General features: G+C 35.8%; 1 long non-coding RNA gene across 1 annotated transcript; it reads left to right on the plus strand.

Moving 5' to 3' along the window:
• The first annotated feature begins 985 nt into the window (after positions 1 to 985).
• On the plus strand, positions 986 to 9192 carry LOC120227493. Its single transcript, XR_005527264.1, has 3 exons — positions 986 to 1021; positions 6233 to 6314; positions 9113 to 9192. It is a non-coding gene; the product is annotated as an uncharacterized LOC120227493 (long non-coding RNA).
• Positions 9193 to 11162: the final 1970 nt, after the last annotated feature.

Genomic DNA, 11162 nt, shown 5'->3' on the forward strand with positions numbered 1-11162 from the left:
ACTTAGTCTGGAGGCTCTCCCAGAGAGGACAGATAGCCTGGCTGTGTAATAATTCTTCCATATTTGTGTCCATGGCCCTCTTCAACATTCACCTTCAGGAATGATATAAATAAAGTCAACGAAATAAGCCAAGTGCCAAATCTATCCATATAATTGACCGGGTGACAGATTTTGAAATTAAATCAACTGAAGCAGTGATACTTAAGGATAGTGTATTATTGTTGTTCAAATGAAGGGTTTTTGTAATGTCTTCTCCAGCCAGCTGTCTTTAATTAAACTTAAGAAACAGATAAAAATCTGTATTTAATTTTTTGAAAAGTTAAAGAATACCTAGTCATTGAATTAACACAATTCACTTTTTGTGTTAACACAAAGCACTTCTTGCTTCCAGTTATTGCCATTAAATTATATTCTCTTGGTATAATATATATATATATATATATATATATATATTTTTTTTTTTTTTTAAATCCCAAGCACACACAAGTAACAAACCTATCAACATATATTTATAAATACAAACATGGCAATACATACACATTATATAAGACAGGAATGGTATTTCTGAATGGTTTAATCATACATGGCAGCAGGTATTATAAGAAAACAAAAGTTCCCAGGTTAAGATCAATCTTCATTTTTAGCATAACCTTTTGTTTTATGGTACACATTTCACAATATTAAAAGGCAACAATCTGGTTTACCTGATTAAAATCAGGGGGAAAGGACAAGGTTTATGAGAAGTCACAATGTTTGGAAAGCACCCTGGGGCCATGTACTGACCAGTTGCTGCGGGCCCAGTTTCAAAGTCCTACTCCTAAAGGGACAAGTTATCAAACCTTTACCTGTGTGGATGTATCAAGAATTTACATAGGGTGGCTGGGTGGCTTAGTCATTAAGCATCTGACTTAGGCTCAGGTTATGATTTCACAATTGTTGAGTTAGAGTCCTATATCAGGTGAGCCAGTGCCCCGCTTTGGGTAAGCTCCAGACCTCCTTCAGGAAAACACATGAGCCCCAGGTAAACCCAGCTTTTCTCACTCTCTCTCTCTCTCTCTCTCTCTCTCTCTCTTTTTTGCCCCTCGCTGACTTGTGCCCTCTCTCTTAAAAAAAATTACATAAAACTTTTTTTAATGTTTATTTATTTTTGAGAGAGAGAAAGAGACAGATCACAAGCAGGGGAGGGGCAGAGAGAGAGGGAGACACAGAATCTGAAGCAGGCTCCATGCTCCTAGTTGTCAGCACAAAGCCCGATGCGGGGCTTGAACTCACAAACTGTAAGATCATTACCTGAGCCGAAGTAGGACGCTTAACCGACTGAGCCCCCCAGGTGCCCCTACATAAAACTTTTAAAATGTGCATTCCCCTGTCTGTGCTTAAGGTACTCTAATGCTGACCAGTTTGGAGTACAAGTGCTTCTTCCAAATCAGAATTAGGATTGTTTCCAAATTCAGTGAAACAGCAGTCCTCTCCTGTGTCTTGACTTCAGGTGACTGCTGAATGACAAAATGTTTCCGTCTCGCGTGGTGCGGCTTCTCAGCCTCCTGTTGATTCAGCTGTTCAGAACATTTTAACATGAATGTCAATTGTTTGCGGCCAGCCCTGGCTTCAGATTTCGGATACACTAAATGTCCTTTTTTTTTTTTTTTTTTGCCTCAAGTTTCAAATGATCTTCAAGGGTTTTTATTCATCAGCTTCTGCTTTGTGACAGAATCTTTGAAGCTTCTGAGTTCTCCTGTTTTGACATCATAAAACATGGGCTTGAGGACTGTCTGCTGGTTCTCCGTGAGTCCCTGCTGCTTTCTCCTCCTGGTGGCTCCTCCTGTGTTGTTTTCTGACCTCTTCAACCCAGTCTTTTTGTCACCTGAATTCTTAGAACTTTCTGCATCATTCAGTTTTCCTTTCAGTTCTCCCACCTCTTCTTTTTCATAAAATACATATATTGCTCCAAGAGTCTTCTTCCTTCTCCACTAATTTTTTATTTAATTTTTAAAAACATTTTATTTACTTCTGAGAGAGAAAGAGTGTGTGTGTGTGAGAAGAGGAGCGTCAGAGAGGGAGAGAGGAAGACACAGAATCCGAAACAGGCTCCAGGCTCTGAGCTAGCTGTCAGCACAGAGCCCAACATGGGGCTCGAACCTAGGGGCCATGAGATCATGACCTGAGCTGAAGTCGGCTGCCCAACCGACTGAGCCACCCAGGTACCCCCTTTACTAATTTTTTAAACAACTGGTTTCAAAAGCTTCAATTTACTCTTTTTGTCTACTTTGAAGTCAATGTTCTCAAAGAACTTTAAGCCAATCATTGACGAGAATATTAGAAAGGCTCTTGCTTTTCTTTTCTCATGTAGATTTTGCTTCTCTTCCTCCCCTCTCAGTCAAGTGTGAGCTCTTTGTTAACTTTTGGCCATTTCTTTAATTGGACTCTGTTTACATGGTCTGTCTTCCGTCAGATCTTATCTTTCCTATATTCTTCATAAGCAAATGGCTTTCCCATCAATTTTACCTGAGACAGAGTCTTACATCCATGAAAAATCCATGCATATATGCTTCATGAAAGGGTGATCCAACGAGATGTATGAGCCCTAATTTTTTCAAAGTCTGTGTTGGTGACAAATTTTTAATCGTTGTGAACTGTGCTTTCTGAATTCCCTTATAATTCTTCTGTTGACTTGTGTAAAAAGACACATTGCCTGGCAACAGGACCTAAAGCTGGATTACCAGTTTATCATAAAAGGATATAACTCCAGAACAGCCACGTGAAAGAGATACATAGGGCATTGTAAAGGGAAAAGTTTCAGCGCTTCCATACCCCTTCCTCATATGACACTTCCTGAATCTCCACATGTTCACCAACCAAACGTTCCAAGGATAACGTGTTTTTGTGAACCAAAACATGAAACGTGGATGTCATACCTAAAAGCATACTTATGGGGAAAACCTAAAAAAATAAAAGCAAACTTATGCGGACAGTGAAACAGCTTATTTTAAATTGGAATTGCTTCTGATAGTCTGGGACATATGATTGGTTTAGAAGCATCTTCAGAAAATGCCAGAAAAATTGCTTTTTGTCTTATGTCCATTACCACCCCCAGGCTTTCAGAGACAAATATGAAAAATTAGGGTAAGCATTTCTTAAGAATCGACAGTATCATGACAAAAAAAAAAATCAACAATAGAGTATTTCTTAAATAAACAAATATTTCAACATTTTCAAAATGAAATAGGACTGAGAAGGGATGTGACTTTTTAAAATGCAAACCATATGCTAGGTACCTTCTTCTATATTAACTTCTTGAGGATACATATCCACTCCATAAGATATATATAGAAAAGAGTTTAGTCTAGCTAGTTTAGCAGAAATACTAAAGGAAATTAAATATCTCCTAGAATCTCTGGAAGAGCTGGAACAGAATCAGACTTGGATGCTGCCCTGACAGGAATGGTACAGAGAGGCAAATTTTCCCAAATAGGATTTAAAATAAAAATTATTCTGAGAAGTTTAAAAAGCATTATGGAACTTATTATTAGCATCATTAGAAACTAAAAGTACATTAGAAAACATATTGAATAGCTTCCCTCAACTTTCACATGATTGATCTTCATCTAATTTCATGGCCATTGTAGGTAACTAAAAGCAGTATGTGCCCTTCGCACTTGCTGACATTGATCCTAGTTCTAATGATGATTAAGCAAGCATTACAAATTACAAGACAGTCACCAAAGTGATTATCAGTCATAGATTGTATTATTTGCTCACAACTATTTGTCTCCTCCTCACCTTTCTCATGCTTCCCCATTGGCAGGGAGTACACCCTCTTGCCATACTGACATTGGCTTAGTAGTATGACTTGCTTTGGTCAATGGAGTGTGAGGGGATGTGATATACATTCGTTCAAGTAGAAGTTTTATTTTATTTTTTTACTGTTTTTCTTTGTTCATTTGTTTTGTTTTAAGTAGGCTTAATGTCCAGTACAGAGCCCAACACAGGGCTTGAACTCAGGATCCTGAGATCAAGACCATAGCTGAGATCAAGAGTCTGAGCTCAACCAACTGACCCACAGCCACCCAGGCACTCCCAAGTAGAAGTTTTGAATTCTTTGCCTGGATTGGCTCTCTCCCACCTGAGAAGCTGTTCTTTGCCATGAGAACATCATGTCACAGATAGTGGCTCCTCATTCAGAAATGATCCAGGAGTGACAGGACTCGTGGACCTGGGCTGAACCCAGCAGAGTCCAGCAGAGAACAACCTTCAAATTAATCCCACAACAATAAAAAAAAAGTGCATTGTGGAAAGTGGCTGCAATTTCATTGCTGCCATTCACAAAAGGTGGCTAATGTACAGATAAGCACAACTTTTTTAAGTGGGGTCAAATTTAGAAGTCACTAAATTTAAAGGGAAAATCCCTAAGATTAAAATAGTACTGAATGAATTTTGCTTCCAAATACCAACGCAAGTAATTTGTTTCTCCCAGCCAAATGATCTTTTAGGAAAAGGAGAAATATGTCCCACAGAGACCTCCACCTTGTAAAAGAAAGTGTATAGTGTGTATTTCACGTTTTATATAATATATAAACACCTCTGGAGAATTTACTAAATTGTCTGTTATAATATTTTATTAATTATAATCAGTTTAAGATACAAATAAAAATAAAATTGAATGTGGGATTCAGAAGTAATGATAATTAGTACAAATTCACTTTCAAAAAATTACTATGAACTAAATATCATTGTTTCTGGGTATGTTCAAATATAAGACAGAGGGTTTTTTCCTCCTAAAATATTAACCCTCAGATAACAGAGTATAGTCACTTTATATCCAAGTCTCACAAAGTCTACTTATTGCTGGTCCTATCTCAGTTCCCTAAATTCTGATTGATCAAGTACTATTTAGGAAAAAAGGCACATTAGTCTGAAACCACATAAGTCAGCACTAGTATGAAGTGATTAATTAATTGGTGAGAAAGCAAGAAAAAACTTTGATACAGATTTCTTCATTACTCTATGTGTATGACTTCACAATTGCAAGGATTTGATTGTAAATAAACCTTGTAAAATTTACTTAAAAAGCAAAGCAGGAAGTGGTTGTGTTGGAGAAATCATGAATGCATATACACATAGGACAATATAAAAACCAAATGTACTCGTATTTTGTGATTGCATACTTTGAGGATAAGTTTTCCAGTGAGAACATCATATACAGTTCCAAAAGATATCTTATCTAAAAAAATGTGGACCAATAAAATAATGTGCTCTCAACAAATGCATTAGAGGATTCAACAAGAACTCTAATGATGATGAGACTTTCAGAAGACGCATATGGAAAGCTTGACTAAAATATTTTCAAGAAATGTGAAAAAGTTTATTTCTATATTAAAAGATAATTATATAATGTGATTTTGAATATATTTCATAACTTATTTAACAAACTAAATATTAAAAGTTGGTATTTAATCATTCTATATACATAATTTTAAAAATCTTTTTGAAACTTCTCCTTGGAAAAATGGAATATGGGGGTTAACTCATAGTAGGAATGTATGGTATCTGACTCCATTCTGACCCATTTCCCTTTAATATTGACTAACTGCTATTAATAAATCTCTCCTATTTTTCCCACCCAAGATCAGTTTATTCATTCACTAAATCAGTGAAAAACTCTAGAATGCAATTTACAAGAAAAAAATGCTTCTTCCAATTTCTTAGAATCATTTCTTCTAATACCCGAAGCCTAAATATTCTATGGAAAGCAGAGGTCTTATTTAATCATTCTAACATATGTGATTATTTTTACTTTTGATTAATGAGGAAGCAGCTAGAATTCAAGAGCCAAGGGTAAGCTGTCACCTCAGGCTCAGACTGACCCTTTGCTAATCAGGACATTGCTGAGCCCAGTTAGACAAGTAATGATTTGACTACTGTCATTAGTAAAAGGGGGCAGCTAATTCGTTTCCTCAACCACATATTAAACTGAATGTTCTTTAAATCCATAAAGGCATATTTCTTTTAAAAATGGCAAAAACAACAAAAGGAAGACTACGTAATTCCCTTTTGGGATCCTTTCCCCCATGGTTCTAAAATTTCAAACTTAGAGGTTGACTTTTACTAATAGTGAGGACACACTAATGGAAATTACTTTCCCATTGACATGTGAGTGGATTGCTATGAGCCCATGTAGGGCTTTTATTCCAGAATAATAGTTAATAGAAACTTACACCCTTTTCCTTTCCAGAAAAACATGACAGAAATAAGATAATCCAGGGGCACTGAGGTGGCACAGTCTGTGAAGTGTCCGATTCCTGATTTCGGCTCAGGTAATGATCTCATGGTTGTGAGATGGAGCCCGGCCCTGGGTGTGGAGCCTGCTTGAGATTCCCTATCTTCCTCTTCCTCTCCCATCCCCCCACACATGCTCTCTTTCTCGCTAAACTAAAATAAATAAATAAATAAATAAATAAGTAAGTAAATAAATAGAAATAAGATAATCCAATGATTCTCTTGAAGCCTACATGCAAAAATTTAACTTTGACTCCTTCAGGTTAGCTTTGTCCAGTATTTTAATTTAAAGGATTAGTCTTTAAAAGAAGCACTTGTGTTTTTGGGCAACTTGATCTAAAAATAATTTCAAAATTAAATATTTTTATAAATTGATTGGTTCCTACTCTTGCCTTTGATCTCTTTTCTTGAGCAACCAATTTGATGCCAGAGAAATCATCTCCAGCTAATAATCCCTTGTTTTATCATATCTGTGGAAGACGTATCATACATGACTGATGACTGTGCTCTAGAGCTTTGCTCTTTGAACTGTGGTCTGTGTTCAAGCTCACAGAAAAGCTGACTAGAAATGTACTCACAGGTGGCACTCAGACCCACTGTATTAGAATCTGCATTTTGAAGATGATTGGTTTGCACTTTTAAAGTGTGAGAAACATTTCTCTTGGTATTTATTTATTGTTACTCTAGAAAAATAGTTTTTAGCTCAAGCTGAACATTAGAATCACCTGAGAGACTTTCAAAATCCCCAGCCCTTGGCCCACGGCTTACACCTGGCTATATCAGAATCACTAAAGGTGGTCCAAGGCATCAGAACATTTTATAGATCCCCAGATGGTCCCATTGTGCAATCAAAGTTGAAATCCTTTAGTGTGAATCAGAATCACGTTGTGGGATTATTAAAACAGATTCTGGCCTCCAAATGCCCAGCATTTCTGATTTTATTAGTAATGGGCGGGGTCTACTATGTTGTATCTTGAATAAGTTTCAAATCACTGGTACTTTCTGTCCTACTGGCCATGCTTTGAGAAATAGGAACTTAGAGGATATGAGTCAGGTAGAAATTTCAAAAATCATTGCCTAGGTGAAAGTTTCCAGCCTATCTCCTGCTATCACCTTATAAATAAATTCATGAACTCTATATTTATGACCCATTTGACACTCTGAACTTTTCTTCTCAAAACTGTATCACTACCATTCTCCAGAAACTCAATCACAGAGACACAACATAGACTTTTCCCAATACCCAGAACAATTTCACTTTTAAACGTCAAACTCCATGCTAGATATATATACCTGAACACAACACAACAATTCTTGACAATGTGTTTCTCCCTCTGGATTTTGCATACCACTAAATGATACTGCCATTTACCTCAGTTATCTAATATATCAGGCATCAGAGTCATCTTTGATTATTTTTTCTCTTTTATCTTATGTACAATATGCCAACAAATTCTACTGATCGTTTCCTGTAACAATTTTAATCATATCTTCACCTTACCTTACTAACCAGGGGCCATCAGCTCAGTCTCTATCTGCTCGCAGATGATTGTACCTCTCCCTGGCCTCACTCAGTCAGGCATTGACTGTATTCCAAAAATAAAATGACTTTGCACACAAAAATCTTGCTCTCATAATCAAGAAGTGATGATAGTTCTCATAAAATAAGGTCCAAAATAAATATGGCACTCAGATGAATACTTCTACAAACTCTTCTCCTTCAGTCCACTTTTCCAGTCTGTCTCCCACAAGTTTTCTCTATAAGTCTGCTGAATTTCCAAGCCCACTGAATCTCTAATGATTTCACAAACATGCTATTTATTTCACATATATACATATATATACATATATATGTATACACACATATGCATACCTACATAACTAGAAGAAATAGTATATATAATATTACAGTATTGTTACAGTTTCAGTAACAATATATATGCAACTAGAATATATAATCTATATTCTATGTAGGTCTATATACTTCTGTTATATATAAGTAGAAATCCTCTGTTCATTGTTCTTTTAAAATCCAACTCAATCTTCAAGACTTAGATCTCTTATTGCCTCAAATGCAAAATCTTCTTAAATACCCTCAAGCAGAATTAATAATTCATCCCATTTTACATTTTTCTATTATAAGTTTTACATCAATATATCTTTCTTCACTCATAATAGTAACCCTCACAACATTTAGAAGTATCTGGCCCTCAATAAAAAATGTTGAATTTATTATTATATAAAGTGACAGAATTATCATCAAATAGTAATTTCCTGTCCTTCAAGAGTATTGCTATGCCCCCACTTTAAGCACATACAAAAAATGCAGCATTAGGGAAATTCACTGTCCAGTGTAGGTGGGCAATTCTTTTCCATTAGAAGTTTATGTGGGTTAGATAATCTTGATAATCTACTGCCATATCAGTTGTTGCAGTATTGCTATAAAAGAATAAGTTCCAAGTCACCAATTGGGATTCTGAAGCCATATTTTGACTTATTTCTATTATGAGAAAAGTTGGATAGGATAAGGATGGAGAAGACTTATTTTTTCTTTAGGTAAGAACAATCCTGTAATCATTGAAAATGTTTTTTGTAATGATCTGCTTTTTGTCAGTTTCAAATACAGTTCTTTCATATACATTTTCATATCAGCATTGAAATTAAGGGAGAAAAATTTCCCATTTTTCCAGCTGAAGAAACTGCGGTACAGGAAAGCTAAGTAATTTCCATGTATTTACTAACAAGATTAAGATATGACTAGTAGTCTGCTCCTTGACATATCAGAATACTTCGCAGCCAAGAGTTGCTTTTCATTTCAATTATGTGTCTACTTTAGAGCATGCTGAGAGAATAACAAGGGATGGGATAGGATTGTTCTGTCACTGAAATTCAGAACTGGAGGATTCTACTACAGAGTTCAGGTAAAAGCAAGTTGATAGAAATATGATAAACTAGCAAAAAAGTACTAATTGCCAATAGCAATTTAGTAACTTAACTATTTAAGTAAATGTTTGGTAATTACTAAAGAGTAATTTAACAGACATATTTCAAGAAAAATAAGTGAATATTAATGCTTAAAAGGGTCATTTGTTATACACCACAATTAAATATCAGCATGATACACAGAAGGAAAAAGAACACTCTAACTAGTTCAGAAGTTACTCAGATAATATTGTGATATAATCACATAAATTAATTTAGAAACCAAATTAATACATGACAACTAAACACAATGAGTGATTTCAGATTTATGTATGAATCAGTAAAAAGGGCATCTGTGGAATTCCACTAATTCAAATCCAAATTTAAATTCAATTTGGAAATATTTGAGTGAAATTCTTGATGGGTTATTAGTATTATATTGATTTAATTTCCTAATTAGTATTATTGTACTATGGTTATGTAAGATGTTAAAATTTATGGCGGCTTTGTAAATTTGATTAATCTGATGTTATTTCAAAATTAAAAGTTAAAAACTATACAAAATATTAAAATCAACTTAAATGTACATTTAAAAAAGATATAATCACATTATGCAGAATTTAGGTAATAGGTAAGAATATTATGTGTGTGTATGTGTGCCCTCATAAAGCTTATTGTATCCTTCCTTGCTTAATAAAGACAACATATTAAATGGATTGAGCCTTTTCTTAATCACTTAAGACAATCATTTTACAACACTGGTGGACTACAGTATGGAACCATTTCTTTTTACCCCTCCCCCTTCCTTGACTTAATACTATGTATAAAGCATGGCTTGCTTTTTTACCAAAAATTCTGCCAGAAATCTGTGTTGTTCTAATTGTTCCCATGCCATTTTCTCTTATGACCTGGCACTTGTTATTGCTGTCAGACTTTTTGTTTCTTTGTTAGCCCATGACTTTTTTCTACTCTCTTGCTGTAAATTTGAATGGATTTAAGGATTGCCAGGAGATTTCAGAAGACCAAGCCGTAGAACTATAAGAAAAATATGGTCGGGGGAGGGGCAAGATGGCGGAGAAATAAGGAGCTCCGTACTTGCACTCGCACCCATACATCTCACGGAAAAGATCTGAAGCCATTGGAAACCTTACAAGACCTGAGAGATGGGGAGAAAAAGGATGCAGAATCCACTGAGAAAACCTTCTAACGGCTACCTCAAGAAACAAGCCAGAGTACACAAGGTGGAGAATCCCAAATAGCACTACGAGTAGGAAAATAAAATAACCAAGATCCCAACAAGAGAGACAAAGAGATACCATTCAAAAAACACTCTCTGAAAGGATAGGTCCTGGACAGTCAAAGAGTCTTCTTGGATACAGCAGCGCTCATAATACAGAGAGTATAACAGGTCTTTAAAAACAACAAGAGGGTTGCCTGGGTAGCTTAGTCGGTTAAGCATCGGACTTTCACTTAAGTCACGATCTCGCGGTTCATGGGTTCGAGCCCCAGTCGGGCTCTGTGCTGACTGCCAGCTCAGAGCCTAGAGACTGTTTCGGTCCGTGACTCCCTCTCTCTCTGACCCTCCCCTGCTCATGCTGTCTCTCTCTCTCCTAGAAATAAATAAAACATTAAAAAAAAAAAAATAAAACCAACAAGAGCTGGAAAGCTAACTAAAATGATGAAACAAAAGAGCTCTCCTCCACAGAAACTCCAAGAAGAAATGACAGCTAATGAACTGCTCAAAACAGATATAAGGAGCATAACTGAACAAGATTTTAGAATAATAACGGTAAAATTAATAGCTGGGCTTGAAAAAAACATAGGGGACATCAAAGAAACTATGGCTACAGAAAGAATGGAAAATAAAAATGGGCATGAAGAATTAAAAAATGCGATAAATGAGATACATAATAAATTAGAGGCCTCCAATGCACGGATTGAAGAGGCAGAAAGGAGAATAAGTG

This window comes from Hyaena hyaena, unplaced genomic scaffold (assembly GCF_003009895.1).
Source record: "Hyaena hyaena isolate Hyena2069 unplaced genomic scaffold, ASM300989v1 scaffold_2411, whole genome shotgun sequence".
Taxonomy (NCBI): Eukaryota; Metazoa; Chordata; class Mammalia; order Carnivora; family Hyaenidae; genus Hyaena; species Hyaena hyaena.